At 41.5% G+C, this 26,880-nt stretch overlaps 1 protein-coding gene across 4 annotated transcripts in view; it reads left to right on the plus strand.

Moving 5' to 3' along the window:
• jcada (junctional cadherin 5 associated a) overlaps positions 1 to 26,880 on the plus strand; it is a 92,015-nt gene that overhangs the window by 33,307 nt on the left and 31,828 nt on the right. Inside the window, exons 2-3 of one of the 4 annotated variants that reach the window (XM_007905439.2) lie at positions 5,028 to 5,072; positions 7,381 to 7,662. The exons of 1 other annotated variant lie outside the window; for it this stretch is intronic. The gene's annotated coding sequence lies outside the window, so the exon portion shown is untranslated. Of the gene's footprint in view, positions 1 to 522; positions 580 to 5,027; positions 5,073 to 7,380; positions 7,663 to 24,908; positions 24,928 to 26,880 lie in introns of those variants that run through there. 2 more of the 4 variants (XM_007905442.2, XM_042332126.1) reach the window with 2 other exon arrangements.

Here is a 26,880-nt window from a genome sequence, read left to right on the forward strand (position 1 = left end):
CCTCCTTTCTCTTTTTCAGATCAAGCCTGAAGACCTTCCTCTTCGACGGTGCTTATGGTCACTTCCCCCCGGCTCATCCTCAGGCTCAGCCTTTGTTAAGCACTCCGAAACTCTGTCCCATGTGAAGGGCGCTACATAAATGCAAGTTGTTGTTAAGTGCGAACCGAGGTCACATCGATGCCAACCGTTTGGTTCTGACACCTGGGATGGGCAGCATCTCGTAGCACTTCACGGAGCTGTTGACACCGAGTCGGGGGAGGTGACCATCAGCACGGTCGAAAAGGAAGGTCTTCAGGCGTTGATCTGAAAAAGGAGAAGGGAGGCAAGGCAGAGGAATTGAGGGAGACAGTGGTCAGGGGAAGATGAAAGGCTCAGGGAGGAGGAAAATGCCTAGCTTTAAAGTTCCATTTGTGTCAGCGTTCGGGCCACTTCAGACTGGTGAGGACAGCAAATCCAGTCGCAGTTCCCTTCACCAGTGGCTGCCTCTACTGAGCATGCTCTGCAGTTTCTTCACGCAGTGCTGTGTGACAGTAACTATGCACAGCAACAGGAGCATGAGTGATCCGACACTGCTGGTGGGTAAGTGAGTGAGTTACCTGTGCCTTTTTACTATAGGAAACCTGGGATTTATTTGCAAATGGGATAAAGGAGTTAATGTGCTTGGACTTTCTGCGATGAGGAAAGAGATTCAGTGTCTGCTCTTACTGAAACCACAGTCACTGGTAGCTTAGTGTTGTGCTCACTCAACGTACTTGATTATTTATTTGCCAGTTTCCCAAGGAAAGCTCGATTTCTGTTTAAAACAACAGCAAGGACAGCGAGGAGGCTTTTTAAAGTCGGTACATTACGACTAATCTTGTACAGACGTTTTCGTAAAAACATTATGTGCAAGCGCTATAAATAAATTGGATTATGAGCGAAGGATATTATTTACCAGCCTGCAAGAGTCAAAGGGCTTTAGGAAGAGATACCACTTTGCTAACATGCAAGCTTCGAGCTACTGGAGCTAGACAGCAGCAAAACAGTACGATATTTCATGTATACCGTACATGTTCATATTCTGAGTTGTTCCTTTTCCTTGCAGTGGTGCAGATACGGTATCTGTGAGTCTTCAAAGGAAGTTCAGCGTACAACTAATCATAAAAGTGCTTCTGATTTGTATCCAGAATGTGCATCAGCAAGGAGGTTTGAAGGTCCATGGAGATTTTCTTTCAAAACCATATCTCAGCACAGCTTGCTGGTTGAGGCAGTCCTATTGTCAGTGCTCACACTTAACCCCCTCAAATTGTTGTAGCCAGAGAGAAACAAAAAGCCCAGCTAAAGACTGAAGCCATTAATCAGTTGTCAGTCTATCTCTCTCTCTTCTCTCTTTCGAGCGAGCGTGGCCAAGGAGGCTTGAGCAATGTGGAGAGAGATGGCAGAAGCCAGGTGTGTAAGGGTGGGAGACCTGGCTGAGAGACAGGCAGGGGCTCCTGATTGACAGGGGAAGAAGTCAGTAGAGCTAGAGATGAATAATGCAAAGGAGGAAGGATGAGCCTGAGGTCCATGAGTAGACGGCTCACACTCACTCTCTGCCTCTTGACGAGTGCCTCATACCCAAAAGCTCAGCAGCTCATTAAAGATGTACAGCACTGGCTCTGCTGCCTGTACCGTATTTGCGCTCCACACTTCTTCGCTGGCAGGTCTTGTTCTGGAATAAACTTGCAGATCCCATCGTGGTTTCAGCCCTTCACAACAACAACAAAGTTACAACAAATATAGCCCCTTTCATGTCGGAAGGACGTCCTAAGGCGCTGGACAGTTAAGGGTTTGCACTCGACCTGGGGGTTAGAATCAAGAGGGTTTAAGGGAAAGGGGAGAGGGAGGGTGTGTGAAAGCACGGTCAGAGAGGAAATTCCTCTGGGAAGGTAGTTTCTTTCTGTTTTTCTGTGATGAATTCCTGGTTGTGGCAGTGATGTATATATACTCCATCTCCACCCATGTGCACCCACGAAACGTGATTCATGCCATTCGTTTCCGGGTTCAGCCCCATAATAATAATACTCCTCGCATTTGATGTAGCTCCTTATCACGTCATTGAAATGTGTCAGAGAGCTTCACAGAATATAGTGCAGACTGTGTATTTTGTGGGAAAACCGTGGCAGCCAGTTTACGCATAGCAGTGTCTCACAAACAGTCGTGGATTGAGTAACCAATTTTATTTGGGGGATTGTTGGCTAGGAGACCGAGAGAGAAACTCCCTTCTCTATTTAAATAGTGCTTGGAATTATTAAAGTCCACTTGTATGGATAGACAGGGCCTCGGTTTAACTTCACAGCTGAAGGACGAACCTAAAGGAAGGATCTGAGGTTAACTTAATTAAAATAAACCTTTCCCTCCCCTATTCTGTAATGTAGTGTGAAGGCACATCACATCTCATGTCAAACGAGTAGTTTCATTTTATAAATAGCCCATCTACACAAAAGAAAAGTGTCATCATTTTATGTTATTTTTGAACTGTTTCTTTGACTGCACTGAATTTATAATGGGGATTAGAGTTTGTATAGCTTCATTGAAGGAGCCTGCGCCAACATAAGGCACAAGGGGAAAAAATTATTGTTTTCTGTGTTGTGTGTCAAGGTGTTACACAACTAGCTCAGTTGGTAGCATTCTCACCTCTGAGTTATAGGGCTCATGATCCGTGTCAGGACTTTGAGCTTGTAGTCTGAGCTGACACTTCAATGCGGTGCTGGGGAGTGCTAGATGAATTGAATGATTTAAATTGTTTGAGCCACACAGTTCAAGTAATTGTGTAGCGTGGTAGCTAGAGCACTCACCTTGCAAGCAAGAGGACCTGGGTTTGATTCCCGGGCGGGGCGAAACTTTAGGCAAGTATCCTTACTCTACATGCATCTGTTTACCTAGCAGTAAGTAGGAATCTGGTTGTTAGCGATTGGTGGATCGCTTTCCAGGGGTAATAATCCCTTAAAAAAACAAATAATAATAATTTGGTCACTCAGTCCATGACTCTTTGTAGGACACTGCTGTGCCTACTTGGGTGTAGCATTTCGCCCACAAAATACACAGTCAATTCACTTTACAGTAAATTCTGTGAGGTACTTTGAGACATCTCAATGAAGTGATAAGGCGCTACATCAAATGCAAGGATTATTATTATATTATAAATTCCCAGTTTTAGTCTCGGCTCTAGGCTGAGCAAGCTGTTGTCAACAGGGACAGTATAGTTGGCTTTGGTCTTCCTGAGTTCAGAGAGGTAGTACTCAGCTAAAATAATAATAATCTTTGCCTTTGATATAGTGCCTTATCATGTCTTTGAGACGTCTGAAAGCGCTTCACAGAATATAGTGTAAAGTCAATTGACTGTATATTTTGTTGGTGAAATGCGATTTGGAATTGGGGAAGAGTGTGATGGAGTTTAGAGGTAATGTCTCTCTGCGGTCAAATAGCCAGTCAACTCTCACTGTATAATCTTAGACAGAAGTAGCAGAGTCTGTCAGTGCTCATCCAACTACATCCTGGTATGGGTCTTGGCAATGGTCACCCCTTGGTTTTCTATGTCTGTCTGTTTAAAATATGTTCAGTAAATTTTATGTGTTCCCTAAAAGCATTAGCCAGTGTGAGTGCAGTTAGTAATTACCAATTGTGCTCAGGGAAACTGGGAAAGAGATGAAGTTTGGTAGAACTGGAGCATACCCATATACCCATATTGAGCAGCTCTTTAAATACTTTTTTTAATGTATTTAATGCCTTTGATATTTATGTTGCCGTCAGGTTTCCAAAGGCGTCGGTTGCAACAATTTGGCAGATAACTTACCATTCCAATATGCAAATGAAGGATTGCAAATGTACTTGTCTCCTATTGGGCAACTGAGGGAAGGATTCTGATTAGACCATACCATTGGGTATCCTAATTCATGGAGGGGTTCAATGCATATAAAAGAACGTAGGCCATGTGCTTGGAATCACTTTTTTCTACTTGATGCCAACAAAGGTATGTGCTCTAACTATTGATGAGTAGTAGTCAGAGGTTGGTTCTTCGTGCACTTTACATTAACTTCATTATAAGTGGTTGCTAGATTGTACATAAGTGTGATTAATGTTTGTTATCTCATAGCTGTGTTTGTTGATATTTATCGTGTTGTTTATAAGATTTAATGCTGAGGGTTATGGATTTCATTGAAAGTACAATACAATTCCGTTGAGTTTACTTAACCTGTCTTTCTCAAACTTTCTGTATAAATCAGAGGGAATGCACAAATACCCAAAAAGGTTCAGCCTAGGTCACAGAGGTATTCGACAATAAACCTTTGATTGACTGAAGCTTCCCAATTCGCTTTAATTTAAAATAGCAATTGGTTGTACCTGTCAATGTGCAAGAACTCATTAGTCAAGTTATATCTAGTTGTAGGGACTTGCATTCATCAGTGAGGATTGAATACAGGCCACCGAGTACACTCTGTGAGGGGGAGCGAGCCATATTGTGGGTGTTCGTATAGGGGTGACAAACCATCTCAGTCGGTACATTCAGGAGAACAGTGCAGAAAAATGAAATTCTGCAATGCATCATTACCTTTGATATAATCCAGTCCAGTGCTGTATTATGTGGTTTAAATCTTTGCAAATAATTGCAATAATTTCCAGCATTCCAGACTTGTGTAAACTGCTGTTTTAGAATGTTCCAATGAAGATATTAATCATTCTCTGAGTGCTTTTTATGACTTTGCTTTAGGGTTTCTAGGACAACAGTGTTGAGACAGTAAGCCCTTGGTGCGCAATGCACAACCCTCTCTCAAAGTTACTAATGCATTGCAGAATTTCATTTTTCTGCACTGTTCTCCTGATTGTTACAAGTGACTGATTTGCCAAGAGTCGGTGCACTCTTCAAAAACAGTTATAATCCACGTGGAAACAGTGGCCATCATTGTCATGAACAGCTGTCCTCTTGCTCTGAAGCTGTAAGTGTACAGAAGGACAATTGCTGGATAATACAGAAGAGTATCATTTTCCATTAATTCATTTTGTATCAGGTAGAAGTGAAATGAGAGGAATTGGACGAAGATATCGATGAGAATGTGAGTAATAAAGCTTATATTGATTTTTTTTAAACTTTGGGTTAGAGGGTCTTCGGGGGTTGATTTATTTCCTGGTCCTGTACATTCCTATGTTCTTGTGAACTGAACTCTGCTAATCCATTGCATTAATGCACAAACTAAAATGAAATCTAAAATTTCACTTTATGACAGTTGTTGCACAGGTTTGGCAGGTTGTTGACAAGTGAGCACAGTTTGCCTACAAATTGTTACTTAAAACTTCCTGTGTTTGTGACAAATGTGTGGGGGAAAATTATTCTTGCAACCGTGGAAAGCCTTGCTAACAGAAGCTCAAAGGGCTTCAGTCTTCGAAATTGGGCAATGTGTTTAATCCTTTCTAATCCAATCTGTTAATTTGTTGGCCTTTTGGATTTTGCATGTACCAATGTACCCAGTGAAGAATGAAGGTATTGTGTGTTTATATTCTGCTGTAAAGCACGGGAGCAGCCGAGAACTTCTGTTCCAAAAGACTCAACAAGTGAACGAGGCTTGAACGTGTAATTTTTCTCCAGGAATCCAATTTACTTTTGCTGCTTCTTGGAGAGCAGACAGACAGACCTTGGATTTACATCCAATGTAACAGACCTTTAAAAATGCAGAGCTCCCCAGTATTACATTACCTAGACTATATGCTCAAATCAAAATATGGAGCTCAAACTCATGAGACCCAGAGCCAAGATTACAATGATTTCAACAACAACAATTTACATTTGTATAGCGCCTTTCACGTCAGGAGGACGTCCCAAGTCGCTGAACAGTCAGGGAATTGGACCCAAGCATGGGGATTGGGATCAGGAGGGGGAGGGCAGGGAGGATAGGGGTTCAAAGTAAGTCAGAAAAATATGTCCAGAAGAAATAAAGTAAGTAAACTTAGGGTAGATATCAATGGTTCCGTCAGCCTGGCTCAGCTGGTAGCAATCTTGCCTCTGAGTAAACACTACAAGGTGCATTGATATAAGTGCAGAACACCATTGTGAAGTTCAATGTACTTTTAAAAAGCTGTCAAGCCTCCAGCAACTGACCCCAAAGTGCCAGAGATACAGGCAACTTCAGTTATAACTGCACATTAGTCCAATGAACCCAGGAACTCCTCTCAGTTAACCTCCCCAAACCGTCAGGACTAATTAATACAGTGCCCATATTCACCTGCCAAAATAATCACAAACTATTCAGTAAATCCCGTGAAATGTTTTGAGACAACTTCCCGACTTGAAAGATGCAGCGCGAGGATTATCATTAAGTATCATTAGTGATAGCCATGATCTCTGTCATAGTGGGGAGAAGGGGGTGGCGGTGGTTACGTCATGACTAGTGAAAGCCTGCCCTTTAAATGTGGGATTCCAGCAAGCAGCCTCGATGGGATTGCAACAAAGTATGGCTCAGAAACTATCATGTTTTGGGGTTTTTACTAATGTTCTGAGAGTTGTTATAGTATGTTGGATTGTTGTGTTTGCTCCCGTTGTCTTGAATTTTTGTCTTCTTTATAATGCAAGGTGGGTGGCCTAGGGTTTCTCGGTTGCAATAGAGAGTAGCACCTCGGAAGGCGTAAGTGCCAGCATTTTATGTGGTTATGATGCAAAACTTAATTTAAGGCTTTGAGGTGTTGTAAAAATATATACTTGTATATTTAAATTAGTTAATAGAACCGGGATACTGTCTTTGTCCTCCCGACTCGAGAAGCCCCGACTCTTAATCATTGAAGCATTGGGTATCAGAAACCAAACTCCGTGACGAGGTGGAGAGCCAGTGCGTGAACCAGATTTAATATTGGCTTTATTGAGAACGCATTCTGTGTAATTTGCAAAATAAAATAGAAATAATAATCCTTGCATTTGATGCAGCACCTTTCACATCAGGAGGGAATGTCTCAAAGTGTGTTTTGATTATGTATTTTTGTAGGCAAACTTGTTAAATACCCAAATTGTTTATATTTGATTGCTTTTAGGAGGATGGGACCTGTGGTTGGTACTAATCTGTAGCTCTTTCAAAACCATAATTAGACATCCTGTTTGGGAAAATAACGAAGGATCAGCCATCACCCTTTACTTAAACACTGTTGCCCCAGCACTTTAAAGTGCTTTAGCTAAACGTTAATTTATTTTTATGCTGAACAAGTAGTTCTGGTAGTTTCCTGACAATATTTTGCTGGTCATGTGAACTATGTGAAGTTTCCCCCTGTTTCTCTCCTCAGTTTTAATGACATTGGCTAGATTCCATCCCAATTAACCTTGAAGGTTGAGAGTCTGTTTAATCCAGTAGAAAACAATTGTTCTCTTGTATTTTTCACCAGACAAAGCCTTTTCCCGGGCCGTGGGCTGAATGCACAGACTTGGGTTCTTAGCTGACCTCCTTTCTCCGTCCACGTTTTCTGCCGAGTTGCTCCCAGTTCAGCAGATGGTTCTGCTCCACCTTGAGTTTGTGGATATTTAAGGAGTTCTTTTAACGCCATCACAGAGACGGAGAGAAAGAAAAAAAGCAAGATTCTCTCGTGGTTCTTTTGTTTTATTTGAAAACCAGGAAATGAAGACTGGAGGAAGTTTATACATGAACTCCAGACACGACTAAGGAAATGGTAGGTTGGTGGATGACCAGCTTGTAATGAGGCCACAGGCTGATTGTCAGAGCTCTACAGTATTTTGAGATAATTGCAAATTCACGGAGTCTTGATTGTTGGAAACTTTACATTGATGTCTGTCATACTTTGATTGCTAAGTATAGCAATGAGAGGGACTAGCATTTTTATAGCACTATATAATAATCTTTGCATTTGATATAGCATCTTTTCATGTCATTGAGACATCTCAAAGCACTTCATAGAAACTGAATTGATTGTATTTTGTGGGCGAAACATGGCAGCCAATTGCACACAGCAGTGTCCCACAAATAGTTGTGGATTGAGTGACTAAATTATTATTTGAAGGGATTATTATTTATTTCATGAGCCAGCCCAAGGAAAATATTCTGAAAAGTTCATTTGGGTATCACTGCCTTTCGTTGACTCGCTCTATAGAAAGTTTCCCCTGGGGCTAGCGAGCAACAGGCAGAGAAGGTGGACCATGCTGAGTTTGCATCTTGTCTGGGAATACAGGGAACATGGATCAGGCTTGGAAGGGAATAATCTGTGTGTACATTTATGCGGGTTGATATGTCAGTTTATAACTCGTGTAAATGAGATTGAACTGCTTGTAGGAGAATTAATTGGCAATCCACGAAAAAGTTATATAATAATCCTTGCACAACTCTGTTTACGTAGCATTAAGTAGGAACCCAATTGTTAGATGATTGGTGGATTGCTTTTCTGGGGGTAATAATCCCTTCCAAAAAAGAAAAATTACAATAATTTGTCACTCAATCCACGGTGTTTGTAGGACACTGCTGTGTGCAATTGGCTGCTGCATTTCACCCACAAAATATACAGTCAATTCACTTTACAATATACATTGGAATATACAGCACAGAAACAGGCCATTCGGCCCAACTAGTCTATGCCGGTGTTTATGCTCCACATAAGCCTCCTCCTGCCTTTCCTCAACTAAGCCTTCAAGCATAACCTTTTATTCCTTTCTCCGTCATGTAACTATCCAGCTTTCCCTTAAATATATTCTGTGAAGCGCTTTGATATGTCTCGACGTGATAAGGCGCTGTATCAAATGCAAGAATTATTATTATTACTTTGATCACTAAAATTATCTGTAGAAGATCTTTGGAATTATAATTCAATTTACATTTATATATCTTTTATGAAAGCAGGATGTCTCAAAATGCTTAACACAGCTAGATGGGTACCTGAACCAAGGGTTGGAGGAGTTAGATGACCAAAAATTTTGTCAAAGAAGTAAATCTTGAGGTGGGCTTTGGAGTTTTTAAAGCTAGCATTCTTAGTGCAGTATCATAGTAAAGTACTAAGGTACCTTGTTGTACCTTGTCACATTAAAAAAGCACTTCACAAGCAAACATTGGGATGCTACCCTGCAAGTTGTTGTTGTTTTTGCGGGCAAAACTACCTACGCCATTAAAGGCCCACTAATAACTGAGAAAAATGACCAATTAATGACCAAAATGACTGGAGGATTGTTGGCCAGGACACTTCTCATATTGTGTAATTTCACAGAATCTTTAATGTTCACCTGAACCTAAACCATCTAAAAGATAGGCTCTTCAATAATCAGATTTCCCCCAATACTGCACTGGAGTGTCAACTTAGACCAAGTTCAAGTCCCAACATTGTGCTTGGACCCAAACCTTATCCAGAGACAAAATTGAGCCAGGCGGATACTTAGCTTTTCATAACTCACTCATTGCTGTTTTTTCTTAATGTTTCCCCATCAGTTTCCACATATCTAGGCTATTTGAATGCACAGTGCTTGCACTGTGTTTCCATGTGCAGGTGGGATGCATGGAATTCTCAATTTGGTTTGCATACTCTTAAGCATAGTGATGGGTTTCTGTATATGTCAGTGGTGGAGTGCGTGCTATGCTAATGCACAGTGCTCTATTAGTCAATCCTGTGAAGTGCTATGAGCATCTCGATGATGTGCTAAGGTGCTATGTCAAATGTAAGGATTATTATTTTTACCTTGCCTTCGGAACGAAGGCTGCACTTGTTGGCTTTAGTGCGATCGATTGAGGAAAAGGGAACTTTGAGCTGGGTCAGATTTTCTCTGTTTCACCAATACAGTATAATAGGTTGAACAGTCAGTAATAATGCTAATAATGAATCCTTGCATTTGATATAGTGCCCTTTCACATTAGGAGGATGTCTCAAAGTGCTTCACGGGATTTACTGTAACACGTGGTGACTATTTTGTTGTTGAACATTGCAGACAGACACACAGCAATGTCCCATAAATAGCCATGAATTAAATGACTTTTTTTTAATCCAGGGGGTTGTTCTCAGGAGAAACTCCATTTTGAATGGGGGTTTTTAACATCCACCTGAACAGGCAAATGGGACCTCGATTGAACCTCTCATCTGAAGCATGGTACCTCCAACAATGTAGCACTTCCCCAGCACACATAGGGAGTGACTTGCCTAGACTGTGGGGTCAAAGATCAATTGACACCAATCTAGCAATAATATCTTCAGCAGGAGATATACTGGATTTACAATTCCTGTGACTAGTTAACTAAACATTATTTCTCAAAGCTGACAGTGATTATATTACCAATGAATTCAATACCCTTCTGCAAAGGTCACAATGAACTCTTTTGATCTGTCAGCTTACCTAATAAACCTGGAACACCCTTCAATTGCCGTTACCTCTGTTTAAAACTGTATTAATAAGAAGATTAATTTCTTCAAATCTGCTCCGCTCCACTGCAGCGTTATATATAGCGGTGTCAGCCCGGCTATTTTGGAAGCACTCTTGCCTCTGAGTCAGAAGGTTGTGGGTTCAACTCCCATGTTACAGCATAGGCTGACCCTCTAATGTGTTGCTGGGGGAAGCGTTTTGCTGTGAGAGATGCAGTCCTTTGGATCAAACGTTAAACTGCCTGCTGAGGTGGACTTTTTGTTTGTATGTTTGTGCTTCGCCCCCGCTTCCCCAGGTCGCTCCTGAAGACTTTCCTTTTCGACTGTGCCTAAAGTCACGTCCCTTGTCGTCCCCCCCCGGCTCAGTTTCGTGCTGTCGAGCGCTCTGGGACGCTACCCTGCGTGAGGGGAGACATACAAATGCAAGTTGTTAAAAATCTCATAGCGTTATTCAAAAAGTGAGGGGAATTTAATATTCCCAAGTCTTCTTCCAGCCACAACAGCACAGGAATCATTGTGTCCCGTGGAGCAATAGTTCTCTCAGTCTCAAGCTTCCACTTAGCATTACAATGCACGGAACTGAATTAACACACAAGGCTGACATCGTCAGACCTCTGAAGCTCCTTCAGATGGTGACTCTCTTCGCTATCGCTTCAGTGCCTTTGCAATGTCATGGTCAGTAACTCCTCTGCATTCATCATTTGTGTAAAACAAACTCACAAAAAAGGATGTAAAAGTTAATGAAAGCTCTTTGTAACAGTTTGACTTGTAAACTGGAACAATAATGGTGACTCCTTCTTCAAAGAGTCTTTGTTGCAGAGAACAGATGTGCATCATTTGGTCACACTGACATATGGTGCCTTTTTGCTGTGAGTTGTGCCACGTGTTTAGCAAACTGTGCCAATCGCTTCAGTAGATATTCTACCCTGCAATAAAACATTCACAGTGAACAATACACCTCCATGCGTTGACAGTGAAAGTTTATTGTACAGCTACTGTATTTTCTGTGCATTGGCAACAAGAGTTTTTTTTGGTCTGACACATGCAGAAACTCATCATCATGCTTAAGAATATCCAAACCAGACTGAGGAATCCACATATAATAGTATAATAATAATCCTTGCAATTGATCACTATAATGCACACGCCTAATAATAATCCCTTCAAAACAAAACAATAATAAATTGGTCATTTTCAATCCACGACTGTTTGTGGGACATTGCTGTGCACAATTGGCTGCTGCATTTTGCACACAAATATACGGTCAGTTCACTTCACAGTATATTCTGTGTAGCGCTTTGAGACATCGAGAAGATGTGAAAAGTGCTATATCAAATGCAAGGATTATTATATTATAATCTCACTGTCGAGTTATCTCAACGCATTTCACAGGATTTAGAGTAATGTGTGTCTGTTTATTTTGTGGTAGAATGCAGCAACCAATTTGCACATAGCTGTGTCCCACAAACAGCCATGGAGTGAGTGACCAATTTGATGTATATGCCACCTTCCAAGGAAATTTCCATGCATCTGGAATGGCACACTCTCTCCCTAGAGGGAAGCACCCTACCTGTCTAATTCCAGATAATAGGTGCTTGTGGGTAAGAGCCAAGGCTTGGGGATCCACAATGTGCATTGGGATATTGCTTAAGTTTAAACAGCTCAAAACATAGATTGTCATCATATGATAGATGAATGTTCTGTGTAATGAACATGATGCACGGCACTATATTGTCACATACTTAAATAAATATGAACTCACCGAGAATTTTCTCCGAAGTTAGCTGACGTGAGTAAGTAAACAGTGGGTGCGATGTGGTGTCAGCCTGGCTCAGTTGGTAGCACTCTTGCCTCTGATTCAGAAGGTTGTGGGTTCATGCTGTTTGTAAAACATTGCTGTATGCAAACTGGCTGTCTCGTTTTGCCTACAAATAAAGTAACTGCACTTCACCATGATTCTGTGAAGCACTTTGAGACATTCTCCCGATGTGAAAGATGCTATGTTAAATGCATGGATTATTGTTATTAGTGTAGGTGGCTGAGTCCCAGATCCCCCTCCTGTGAGTGTCTAGTGTTCAGCTTCGTCTAATTAGCAGAAATTGTTTGGTGATAATTCCCTGACTCTCAGTGCAGGGCACAGCTGCACCCTTGAGATCACTGTTTTCACTTGCAGTAAAGTGTTAATGTTCCTGTCCTTTCCTCTCCCGTTCCCTTGAATCTCGGATTGAATGGCTGGCCAAGGCCGAAGTGATTAGCTGAATGCTAATGTGGGTAATCTCTTTGATCTCAGTATACTCCCTTCATGAACCATGTAACTGTCATTTAAGGCATCTGAGGCTGTGATGGGCTCTAATTAGACGCTTTTGCACACATACTGCACTCAGGAGGAAAGAGAAAGCAGAGTCGATGCAAACCTAGGCATCTGCGTGGATTTAGTATTATTGATTCGCAGTCAAGGCTGGCACTTCAATGTCAGAGGTGACGTCCTTCGGATGAGACATTCAACCAAGGTCCTGTCTGCTTGTGTTTGGTGAACGTTAAAGATCCCATGGCACTATTTGATAAGAGATGGAAGATTCTTCTAGTATCATGGCCAACAACTCCCCAGATAAATTTGGTCATTCACTTCATGGCTTTTTGTGGGATATTGCTGTGTGCAAATTGGCTGACACATTCACGTATAAAATACAGTCACTACGCTTCCCAGTAAATCTGTGAAGCAATTTGAGTCAGCTGCTCGACATGAGACACTACAACAAATTCAAGCATTAATATTATTCTGTCTTCATCTGAATTCACGAAAAAACAAATTAGTGATCAGTCTTTGGTGTTTGTAGGGTGTTTTTCCCACATTTCATAGTAACTCAGTGACTCCAATATAATGTGCTTTGTCTCCTCTCTTCTCACAACAGTGCCCGTTGCCTTCGTTGCTCCAGGTCTGGCCTCCTCCTTGTCCCCCGAATCCTCCGCTCCACCCTCGGCGGCCGTGCCTTCAGCCACTACCTCCCAAGGCTCTGGAACTGCCTTCCTCACTCCCTTAGCTTTGTGCCCTCTCTTCCTATTTTCAGGTCTCGGCTGAAGACCTTTCTTTTCGACCGCACCTTTGGTCACCTTCCTCCTCCTCTCCCTGGCTCGGCCCCGGGGTCCGTTACTGTGAACCGCTCTGAGATGCCTTCTGGGTGAAGAGCGCTATATAAATCCAAGTTGTTGTTACAGGGTAGACCCTATATTAAAGCGTAGTTACACTGTGGACTTGCGCTAAACCAAAATGTGAGAGGCTTCAGGCCATCAGTGCTGGTGGCCAGCTTCCTGCATCTGCACAGCTACGATGATCTGGAAGTGAAGACATCCTGCAACCATTCGTTTCATATAACAGGAGGTCTGAGTTTATGGACTAAAAGCACTTTTTTAACGGGCTTTGCTGTGCACAAATAGCCTGATGCATTCACCTACAACATATTTTACGTGCAACGAGTTAAACATTTGAAAATGCTGATGCACTATATAAATGCAGGGTGTGGTTCATTATTTATTTGAATCTCTGGTTGGCTGATTTTGAACTTAATCTAGGCTGCTGGGATAAATACCCTCTCTCTATACTTAAAAGGATCCCAATTGAAATGATTGGAACAGTGAACACATTTCCTATCTTGGCAACAGTATTAAACTTCCAACAATTTGTCAAATTAACACTTGTCCTTACCAGCTTGATAAAGAGAGGCAATAAAGACTTGTGAATGTCACACCCACGCCTTTCTTCCTACTCTTCTGTCATTTGTGATCACTGCACACTGCTGAGTCAGTGTACAGCAAGCTTTGCACTGCATCTAATAATAATTACCACATTTGATATAGCACTTTATAATGTAAAAATATCTTGAAATACGTTGTGGCATTTTTCTGTAAATTGTGGTGACTCTAGGTAGACAACCAATTTGGCAACCAATGTGCATGGGGAGATGTTGCACAAACAGCCATAAGGGGAGATGTTGCACAAACAGCCATAAAGTGAGAATGATAAATTATTTTTGATCTGGGGCATTGTAAAAATGTTCATGTCCCAAGTCGGGGCTTGGAAAGCATATAACCTCTGCTGACCATCCAAATGCAGTCTTGGGGTGTGCATTTTTGGAGGTGTCGTCCTTCGGATAAGATGTTAAACTGAGTCTATTTGTTGACCTGTTCAGATGGACATTAAAGATACCATGACACTATTTGAAAAGAGAAGCGAATTTATCCTGGTGTTCAGGCCAACAATTCCTATAAAATTAAAATACACTATCTTACCAATTTACAGTGTATCCTGTAATCCACCTTGATCTTTTGACAATGATTATTTGCTGTATCAAATGCACAAATTATTATATTTATCATCAGAAACTGAAAACTGAGAGGTGTCACATTATATCAGCTATGATATTTATCATATTGCAATTATATAATTATCTCCGGTGATAATTATCAGATAACATGCTGCATAATTATCACATTATATACCGCATACTTAGCAACAATGATAATCAGCACATCATACTTATCACTGGTGATAATTAGTGTATCATGTTATGTGCATCTTTTTCTTTTTCCCCATTAAAATGTTAGTTATAATAGTTCAAGTTCATCAACTTAAAATTGTACATATAATTCTGTATTCATACCACTTGTGAAAACATATTGATAACATTAAAGCAGGGATGATAAATTTTTAATTTCTGTGCAATTAAATATTCAGTTACAATGACCTATTTGAATCTACGTTGCCTATCAGTAAATTACAAACGAGTTTAATGAATATGCCTCCTTGGTGCTCTGGTGATGATAGGAAACAATAATTCATTCAATAGTAGCTGGAAGAAGAAATGTCACAATGAATAATTTACTACAACACTGCAGCTTTGCATTATGTATCAGGCTTATGAAGACTGAGATCATGATGAATTGTGATAACTAAGAAGGCTAAAGACAATGGCAAGAGGCTGCTTAATAGTGGTATGTTTCTCATGGCAATATCTTCTTTAAATTTATTTTTGTTTCGTCAAAAAAAATAGTCAATTCACTCTACAGTATATTCTTTGCAGTGATTTGAGATGTCTCAACGACGTGATAAGATGCTATATCAAATGCAAGGCCTATTATTTGTAAAGCGCAAGATTATTTAACCTGGGAGTTGGGACTCAGGATAAAAAAAAGCTGCTGTTTGCAAAGACAAACGAGTTTTGGTGAAAAACAAATCTCAGCACAGTTTAATGGTTAAAGGCATTGCCTGTTCTAACCCGATACAGACCACAACCACTGTTAAGCTGGTTTCCACAACATAAGGGAGCTGCCCAAAACTCAACAAAAGGGAGGTCCCAAAGCGCTTCACAGAATATACTGTAAAGTCGAGTGACCATGGGTTTCGTGGGCAGATATGGCAGCAAATTTGTGCACAGCAGTGCCTACAAACAGCCATGGAGTAAGTGACCAATTTTATTTGGGGCAATTAATTGTTAGAGGGACAGATCAGAGCCTGCTGAGCAGAGAGATCAGAGCCTGCTGAGCAGAGAGAGCAGACAGGCTGGCTTCTTGCTGCTAGAAAAAGCCTCTCAAAGTTTAAGCTGCTTCTCCAAACTCAGAGCCAAGGCGGAAATACTTAAATGCGATCTCAATTTAAAAGTTGGTCCATTTTAAGAATCTAAACATTCTTAAATTTAAATTTTAAGTTTTAATTTTAATGTCATATGGACTTACAGGCAAAGATAGTTGGATTTCCCGGCCTGAAACACCCTGTGTCACTGGTGTAAGTGTTCTGAAATTCTAGAAAGACACCTGGCAATAGCTGTTACATTTACTGGGGTTGTTTACTGCAGAGCCACTGGATTCTTTCTTTTTAGGTTCGTCTTGAAGGTAGTTTTGGCAGCTTCAAAGCTGCTCGCTATCCAAAATTCAATCTGCCTAGCATTGAATTACACAGAGTGATAAGGCACTGTGAGTTCTTAGAAAGAACTAGCTTACAAATTAAAACTGAATGGAAGAATTCTGCATTATCTTAAATTTTAAGACAAAATGGTCTCACAGCAAAAGCGGTAGAAATTCCACCTGGATCTAAATTTACTTTATTAACAAAAACATTTCAGAGTGTCCAGAATGTGGTAAGTTCTTAAATGCAGTCTTAAATCTGAAGCTGTTTTACTGCAAGTTCTTTCGAAGAGTACAGAAATATGGTTTCAGAATTATGACTGAATTCAAGAACTTGCCAAATTCTGTGATCTCTGAGATGTTGATAGAGAAAATCTAGACCTAGTTGGGACTTTACGCCCCAAAACGAGGAGGTATTTGAGGCCTCTCGTTTTCTGTGTCAAGAACACTTTTGTTTAATTTTGTTTAGTATCACTTGTTCAATCATAGCTTCTTCACTTGCACTTTTGGGGGCTGCCTGTTTGCAGCTTTGATCTTACAAAAATACAGAGAGTATAAAAAAATCCAGTCACTACTCTTTACAGAAAATCCGGAGAAGCGCTTTGAGGCTTCCTACCTCCGTGAAAGGTGCTGTGTCAAACGCAAGGATTATTCTCATCTTTGAATTTTCCATCAGGATAAGGTGCAGTAATAAGGGCAGTCGATTGTACGTGGGATTGTGATGAAAAAAGGCAGCTGATTCAAATTTTGTTACACAAATAGACTTTTGCGCAGATAGACTTTTTGCATCATATTCTTCCTCCACTGTTTGCCACAGTGCATTAATCATGCAGGTCTCCATGTTGGAGAGCACACAGTAATAATCATGCAGTGCAAATGCATCATTTACTTTAAATCCCGTTCTCCCCCCTCCCCTATCGTACCTTTATTCTTCAAGTGTTTGTCCAATTCCCTTTTAAATGACATAATAGACTTGGAACTCAGTAGCCACTTGTGGCAACGTGTTCCACATCTTAATAATCTTTTGTGTACAAAAATATTCTGACTGGCCTTACCCCTTGTACACTGTGTAAAGGCAGTTAGGCACTGATGCCCAATGACATCCCGACGTGAAAGCACAGAGGTAACACATTTGGAATTGCTTTATTAATATTCATTGTGTAGCAAGGTCTCATGCTGGCAAACGAGAAAAAGCAGTTTGGGTTATCAATGCACTGAAAAGCAGAGATCAGAAGATACAAGTCCTAATGCTGGAAACATGAAAACAGAAGATATTAGACATGCACGGAATGTCCTCGTTCAGGCTTTGAAAGCAAAAATAGGTAAACAATTCTGATTCAGCAAAGCCCTTTAAGTGCTTTACTTTTGTGTAGTTCTATGTTCTGTGGTGTGTTGTTTTTTTCATTTCAAATACCGTGCACCTCCAGTTTGTTTTGCACTATGAAGAGCAATGTAAACTTTCTGTGATCTGGCACAGAGTGAGAGTGGAGGGGGGAAGGAACACATATTTAAACCTTTTGTGACCACTGAAGTTTAGGTCAAATCCTCTCTTACAGTTTAACTCTGCTCTTGAGACGTCTTTTTGAGTTTCCGTGCACTCTTTGGGGAGCACTCATTACCTTACCTTAGAAGACCTTGGTGAAAAAGCAATTTAACCTGCGGACGGTTAAATAAAACAACCGTTTCTGAAGTTAAGATGACTTCTGTATCAAGCCTAACAAAATCAAGAGTTGCGTCAGTATCTTACAGGTAAATCGTGATATATATGTGAACAGTGCTAATTGTTAGTAACACATTGTTGAAAAAGCAGCTAGTTGGTGTGTTATCCGTTGATTATGTTAACTATAGACAGTTCAATGCATTCTGCAAGCGAGAAATCCAAGTCTGACTGGTTTCTGGAGGTAACTATTGTAAACTGATGGGGGAAGGGTCTGCTTCTAACACACTTATGAACCAATCAAGAATTAACCCACTAATTGTCTCTTTTCTCAATGATTTGTTAATTAACACTATAACTGTTAATTAACACTTCGCATATTGCAGTTTTGGTCCCAATATTTCTAAGCTTTTAAACATTACACCCCATGTCCAGTAATGGCAAAAAACAAACAGCCAAACAAAATGATAGCTTGCTATTGAGAGCGATAAGTATGATCCTCCATGTTCATGGGATAGAGGGACGAGCTGTGGCAACCAGATAAGCTAGAGTGTTCAACCTTCACAGGAGACATTTCAGAAGGGGCTAATAGGTATGTCCCTTAAGATGTCTGGTAGGATTGAGAAAGTTAACCCAGAACAATACTTTTGGATGAGCCAAGCCAGCTAAGTAAGAATACATAGGTTCAAGGATGTGAAGGACAATTTTAGGACAAACACCAGGAACAACAGCTGGAATGGGATATCAGAAAGGGTGGTAGAAATCCAGGACAGTGGATTTATTTAACTACTGTAACAGTTTGGTGGTTATTCCGGAAGAATTTGTTAAAGGCAAAGCATGTCTAACAAATTTGATAAGAGTTTTTTGATGAAATAACAGAGAATGGATGAAGGTAGTGCAATTGATGTAGTTTATATGGATTTTCAAAAGGAGTTCATAAAGTGCCACATAAGAGACTTGTAAGCAAAATAGAAGCCCGAGGTATTAAAGGGCAGTGGTAGCGTGGATATAGAAGTACAATATCCAAGTTTGCAGATGATACTAAGCTAGGAAAAGTAGTAAACTGAGGAGGATAGTCGCAGACTGCAAATGGATATGGACAGACTGGTAAAGTGGGCAGACACGCGGCAGATGATATTTAATGTGGAGAAATGCAAAGTGATGCATTTTGGGAGGAAGAATGAGGAGAGGCCATATACGCTGATGGTACAATCTTAAAGGGGTGAAGGCACAGAGAGACCTGAGGGTTCATATCAGTAAATCTTTGAAGGTGGCAGGACAGGCAGATAAAGCTGTTAAAATGGCATACGGGATACTAGACTTTATAAATAGGGGCATAGAATACAAAAATTGGGAAGTTATGATGAACCTTTATAAAACACTGGAGACTTTGTTCAGTTCTGGGCCCCACACTTTAGGAAGGATGTCAAGGCATTGGAGAGGGTGCAAAGCAGATTTACCGGGATGGTACCAGGAATGAGGAACTTCAGTTATCAGGAGAGGCGAGAGAAGCTGGGATTATTCCCCTTGGAGCACAGAAGGTTAAGCGGAGACTTAATAGAAGTTTTCAAAATTATGAGGGGATTTAATAAGGTGAACAAGGAGAAACTATTGGGTGGGTCGGTAACCCGAGGACATTGATTTAAAATCATTGTTAAAAGAAACAGAGGGGAGGCGAGAAGAAATTTTTTCACACAGCGAGTTGTTCGGATCTGGACTGCATTGCCTGAAAGAGCGGTGGAAGCCGATTCGATAACAACTTTCAAGAGAGAAGTAGATAATTATTTGGGGAGGAACAAGTTTGCAGGGCTATGGGGAGAGCACGGGGGATTGAATTGGATAGCACATTTCAAAGAGCCGGCATAGACATGATGGGCCGAATGGCCTCCTTCTGTGCTGTATAATTCTATACTGATCAAGTGTACTAAAGGTCTTTTTCACGGAATATCTCAGTGGTTAGAGCATTCGCTTTGCAAGCAATAGAGCTGGGTTCGATTCCCGGTAGGGCGAAACGTTGGGCAAGTTTCCTTTCTCTACAAGACTCTGTTTACCGAGCAGTAAGTAGGAACCTGGTTGTTAGTCGATTGGCAGATAGCATTTCTGGGGGTAATAATTCCTTCAAATAATAATAATAAATTAGTCACGCAATCCATGATTGTTGTGAGACACTGTTGTGTGCAATTGGTTGCAGAGTTTCGCCCACAAAATATACAGTCCATTCACATCACAGCATATTATGTGAAGCGCTTTGAGACATCTTGAAGACGTGATAAAACACTATATCAAACGCAACAACAAGATGACATTTGTATAGCGCCTTTCACGTCGGGAGGACGTCCCAATTTAATGCAATTATCATTAATTATTAAGAAAAAATAAATAATAATTAATTATTAATAAATGCAAGGATTATTATTATTACCTCCAGGGATCTTGAAAACGAATGCCGGCATTTCAAATAGGAAAAGGTTAAAATGCATTTGTGGAAACTAATGTTTGCTGAAACAAACAGTATTGCCAAGATATGGAATGGACATTTTATTAAAAAAAAGTGCCTTATCTGCACCCTACAATATTGCAAAATTCTCTCATGAAACAGATTATCCTGTCATGATTTGGGAGTTGGGCTGCAGAGAAAGATTAATATTATTATCTTGAGTCTGGAGACTGATGTCTGTGCTTTGGGTTGTTGTGATTAGCCAGTGGTGACGAATGATACCAGCAGGTTGAGGAGGTCAGTGTTTTATTAAACAGTAATGCAGGCAGAGCCTCAGTCACAGAACACATGGAAGCCAAGCCCTTACATATCACTGTGGCTCTCTTGCTCCCTTGCACCAGTTTCATTTCATTTTATCTTTCCCTCCAATTTTCCTTTCCCATTTTCCCCCTTTTCTAGGCCTCTCTTCATGCCATGCAGAGAGCTCTCCCCCTGAAGGATTCTGTGAGAATCAACAATGTTGGTTAACACTGAAGTCAGGGTGCTGGGGGGTAGGGGTGTCTACACTGGGCTTGTTGTCAATATACATGTTGTCAATTATAACTAAGTAATGTAAAGATCTCTATCTTGAGAGATCAGTGCTTGATATGGCTTTTCGTTCCAGTAATAACATTGACTGGCTATTCTGTTTCTTCCATCCCTGGAAATTTACAGCAAAGATCACCTTCGTGTCTGTGCTTTTAAAGACCAATCCTTCCAATCTCATTTACCTGTCTTTTGCTCATATGCCTGCAGTTTATTCCTCTTTAGATATCTATCTTGGTCCCTTTTGAAAGCTAATATGGATTCTGCCTCAGCCATCACTCCTGGGCTTGGCATTCCACATCCTAAAAATGTTTCCCCTAATCTTCCCATTTCCTTGTTTGCTAACTATCTTAAATTGATGCCCTCTAGTCACTGACTCACCGACCAGTTACCAACTCCTGATACCAACTAGCATCACCAATCACATTCTCTGTCAACAACAACTTGGATTTATATAGTGCCCTCCACGCCGGACGGCGTCTCAGAGCGCTTTACAGTAACGGATCCCGGGGCCGAGCCAGGGGGAGGGGGAGGAAGGTGACCAGATTTTAGATGTTGTCGAGAGCCAAAGTCTTCCGTCTTGTCAACATTCAACTGAAGGAAATTTGCGCTCATCCAGCCCCTGAAACCTGACAGGCAGGCTGACAGAACATCAGGGGACTGGGGGTCGCAAAGAGAGGTGGAAAAATAGAGTTCGGTGTCACCCGCATACATGTGGAAATGACATCCCCAAGAGGGAGCATGTAGATCAGAAAGAGGAGGGGGCCAAGGATGGATCCTTGGGGTACCCCGCAGGTAACCGGGTGAGAGCAGGAGGAGAAGTCGTTTGTGCAGATGTATGCTGGTGGTTTGTGAGGTACGACTCGAACCAGGCGAGTGCGGTCCTACTGAGGTGGATGATGGAGGAAAGGCGTTGGAGGAGGATGGCGTGATCGACTATCGAAACAAATTGTATTTGAAGCCAATCCAGAAGAGGACAGTGAAATCCAATACATTGCATGATTCGCTTCTGGTGAATATCTTTGTGGATGGGAGGAAGAGAGTAATAATAATGATGATACTACTAATAATAACTCTTGCATTTGATATAGCACCTTATCATGTTGTCGAGAAGTCTCAAAGCGCTTCACTGGATACACTGTAAAGTGAATTGACTGTATATTTTATGGGCAAAATATGTCAAATACACCAGAGAGCAGTTGATATTTTAACACGTCAACTGGTTGTTTTTTCCAACCGTGTTTATATATTATAATAATAATAATCCTTGCATTTGATATAGCGCTTTTCACGTCATCTCGACGTCTCAAAGTGCTTCACAGAATAGACTGTAAAGTGAATTGACTATTTGTGGGCGAAACGCAGCAGCCAATTAGCACCATCAATCATAGGCTTCGCAATGTTTATCCTTTAGAACTGCGTACTAGCTATTGAAGCTGTGAATAAATAGAAAGGATGAATATCAGCTTCCCAGAAGTATTGCAGCTGTACCAGTGGGTAGTTGTGTGTCAGCCTGACTACATTGCTAAGAGTCACCTCTGAGTCAGGAGGTTGTGGAATCAAGTCCTATTTTAGGACTTTGAACTCATATAATGTATTCTAAGGTGATACTCCAATGCGTTGTTAGTGGGATGTTCTATTGTTGGAGGAGGAGATGTTAAACTAAGGCCTTATCTTCCTGTTCAGGGGACGTTAAAGATCCCATGGTACTATTCAAAAAGAGAAGAGAGTTTTTCCCGGGCAACGATCCCACAAATAAAATTGATCATTTACTTCATAACTCTTTGTGGGCCATTGCTGTGTGTAAATCTGCTGCCATGTCCGTCTACAAAACACAGTCACTGCACTTTACAGTATATTTGTGAAGCACTTTCGGACATTCCCCCTGACATGAAAGGCACAATGCCAAATGTAAGGATTATTATTAGTATTACTCCAATGTAATATGACCAATGAATGACCAATTTTATCAGGGAGATTGTTGGCCAGGATATTGGGATAAACTCCCTTCACATTTCTAACAGTGCCATTGGATCTTTAACAGTAATAAGCAGACAGGACCATGGTTTAAAATCTCTTAATGCTTCTGCATTAAAATAGACAATAATATTTACTTTGAATAAGTGCTCTGGGCTGTCCTGATGAGGGGTGCTATATAAATGCGAAAATAGTTGTTGAAAATACTGAAAATTGATCTAATTACAATGGGGTCTTAGTAGTGAGATTATATATAATAATAATTATGTTTACATACTATAACAACACAACTTGGATTTATATAATGCTCCTAATTCAGAGCAGCCTCCTAGAGCGCCGGGAGGGTGGGATTGATGGAGGCACGGTCGAATAGGAAGGTGTTCAGGCGGGACCTGAAGTTGGGGAACGAAGGGGCAAGGCGGAGGGATAGAGGAAGAATGTTTCAGAGTTTCGGGGCATAGTGGCTGAAAGCACGGCCACCAATGGTGGAATGGAGGGCACGAGGAACATGCAGAAGGCTGGAGCTAGTCTAGCAGAGGCAGTGGGTTGGGGGTTAAGCAGGTCAGAGAGTTAGGGAGGTGCCAGGGCATGAAGGGATTTGAAAATGTGTATGAGGATCTTGAAATTGATCTGGTTGGCAATAGGAAGCCAGTGGAGCCTGACTAGAACTGGTATGATGGGGGTATGGAGTTTAGTGTGGGTGGGTATGCGGGGAGCTGAGTTTTGGATCAGCTGGATCCTGTGTATGGTGGTGCTGGAGAGACTGGCAAAGAGGGCATTTGAGAAATCAAGTCAAGAGGTGACGAATATATGGATGAATGTTTCAGCTGCGTCTGGGATAAGGTACGGTCAGAGGTGGGCAATGTGGCGGAGGTGGAGGAAGGCAGTCTTGATCAGGGATCGGATGTGGGGAAGGAAGAACAGCTGTGGGTTGAACCTGACGCCTAGATTCGGTAAGTTTGAAGGATAGATTGAGGAGGTCAGAGCTACAGGATAGAAGATGTTGATGGGAGCCAATGAGTATGGCTTCTGTTTTGTCAACATTGAGTTGTAGGAAGTTTTTGCTCATCCAGCCCCTGATGTCCGTCAGACAAGTAGAGAGAACATCGGTGGACATGGAGTCCCAACTGGAGGAGGAGAAGTAGATTTGCGTGTCATCCGCGGACATGTGAAGTTTACCCCATGTCTGCGGATGACATCGCCAAGAATTGAGCATATAGATAAGGAAGAGGAGAGGGCCAAGGATGGAGCCATGGGGTATACCTCCTGCGTGGGCAGAAGGAGAAGCCGTTTGAGGAGATAAAGTGAAGGCAGTTTATACTATAAACTGAGGTTGACACCCTTTTGCTTTGGACCTCTTTCTGCAGCTGCTCACAGACTGGTGTTTGAATGTAAATCAAATTGAGACACGTACTCTAAATCTGTAACGCCACTCAGAAGCCTTTGGTTGCAATCTGGAAACAAACTTAATTGAGTTCCAGAGAGACACTTCTGGATATTTCCAGAATTCTCATTTACAATTCCTTTGGAGATCTTGCAAATTGACCTCCAATGTCTTGTGCCTTTTAAATCCACCAGGATCCAACACCCAACCCTATGAGTCACTCCACTTTGCCAGTTGGGGAGAAGCTGATTGAGCTTTAGTCAGGTTCTGTTGGTGAATTTGTTTGCCAGGTTCCTCTGAGCTGTGAGCTCATGTGCATCTGTTGTGGAGCGGTGGTGGGAGGAGAGGGACAGACACTTTGTGAGCAGTTCAACGATTGCTATGCACCACATTGTGTAAAAGATCCCAACGCACTCAGCATGCTCCTATTCTGCCACAGTGAGTCATATCAGCCGGTCACCCAGCTGAGCTCTGGCACAATTGCTCCCAAGCACTTGTGGTGCTAATTTATTTTTATTGTTGTGTTTCTTTAGGCTAATTTCTTTTTATGTCTGACAGAATGTCAATCCCACGTCTCAGTTACACTGAGGTTGACACCCTTTTGCTTTGGACCTCTTTCTGCAGCTGCTGACAGACTGGAGTTTGAATGTAAGTCAAATTGAGACACGTATTCAGGGTTCAGCTGAATCAGGCCTGCTCTTGGATAGCAGTGTATTTCATTCAGTCTCTGTAGTTAGGTCCTGCTCATATCATCCATATTGTGTGTAGACATGTGTGGGTATACAAAGTGACATTTCCAGGAAAAAGGTCACTGAGTTTTTAATTTAGATTGAGAACAAATTGAATTGCTTTGTATTCCATCCACAACATGAATCGGTGCAAATACACAGCAGCTAAAGCATTGCTTCCAGAGCAGGGCTCAGCCTCAGCCCCGGCATTTCTGCCGATGTGCTGGGTCGAGGACTCAGGTCACCCACATGCCACACACCAAGCCATCTACTCCATTCAGCGGCGCACATAGCACGCAAAACATTTGATGGTAAGAAATCAACCTCTTGCTGTGGCATAAGGTAGGACAATTGCATTTTTATCATAGGAATACCCTGTGAGTAAATTGCTTCTTGGTAAGATTCAGATTATTCTCACTCCTTCACCTGTTACTCCCTTGGAATATTGTGCAACAAGGGCCATTGCTCCTGAACAACCACAGAAGGTATCTCGGTTTAGCATCTCAGCTGACGAATGGCACCACCAACCATGTCGCACCTCCCCGGAATTCTATTAATATTTCAGCCTAGACTGTAAGTACCAATGAGGAAAGTGAACCCACATCCTCCTGCATCAGAGGCTCAGAGGCAAGAGTCACACTGACACCCAGCCAAGCGGCAATTACTGCTGACCAACCCCTGACTAACATGAAACATCCACACGGTTCTGAAAGTTGAGTAGTATTTCCACCAATAGAATGGGCGTTTTTTCAACTTAAAACTGGTGTCCTGACCAACAGTCCCCCGTTTTTTCAACTTAAAACTGGTGTCCTGACCAGCAGTCCCCTAAAGAAAATTGGGTTATTTGTTTTGTCGCTGTTTGTAGGACATTGCCGTGTTCAATTGGGCTATCGCATTCGCCTACAAATATATAGTCACTCCATTTCACAGTAAAATCCTGTGAGGCGCTTTGAGACATCCTCCCGATGTGAAAGGAGCTATTCTAAATGCAATAATTCTTATCGCCACATTTTTGAGAACAATTCCAATAATAATAATAATCCTCGCATTTGATATAGCGCTTTATCACGTCTTTAATACGTCTCAAAACGCTTCACAGAATATACTGTAAAGTGCTGTGACTGCATTTTATCTCTAGCTGCAGTAGTGCAAGCCCACCGGCATTCCAGCTAGGCAGGATCTGAGGCAACACAACGTATCCCCATGCGCTCTCACCAATTACACTTCCCAATATGTAAAGGTCCCTTTGGAACAGTTTGTGGGACTTTGCATTGAGATGCTAGCCCGCTGAAGGGCGCGACATAAATGCAAGCTGTTGTTGTTCAATTGAATCACAGGCAGACGGATGCAAAGGACAGAAATCATCCCCTCCGTTGCCTCCTTGAAAGCCTATCTCAAGTCCTTCCTCTTTGACCGTGCCATCAGTCATCCTCTTACCTCCACCCCTTTGCCTTCCACCCCTCTTGATTCCAACCCCAAGCTTGGGTGAAAACCCCTGACTATCCAGCGCCTTGGGATGTCCTACCAATGTGAAAGACGTATCCAAATGTGTATTGTATAAACAATAAAGCCATATTAATTTAAACTCCATAAAACACAAGCCTAACAACTCACTGTGCACAGTAACAATGACGCTGTTGTACTTAATGAAACTAGCACAAATTAAATGTCTCAAAGTATATTCTGTGAAGCGCTTTGAGACGTGATAAGGCACTATATCAAATGCAAGGAATATTAATACATTAAAAAGTACAAGTCTTTCTGCCCTGCTCCAAACTCGACCCTTTAAGGTTGTTTCCTTTTCATTGCAAAAGCAGCAAGCTTAGAACAAACGACTAATGCACCAAAACATCCCATGAATTTACATTAGACG

This window comes from Callorhinchus milii, unplaced genomic scaffold (genome assembly GCF_018977255.1).
Source record: "Callorhinchus milii isolate IMCB2004 unplaced genomic scaffold, IMCB_Cmil_1.0 Scaffold2, whole genome shotgun sequence".
NCBI lineage: Eukaryota > Metazoa > Chordata > Chondrichthyes > Chimaeriformes > Callorhinchidae > Callorhinchus > Callorhinchus milii.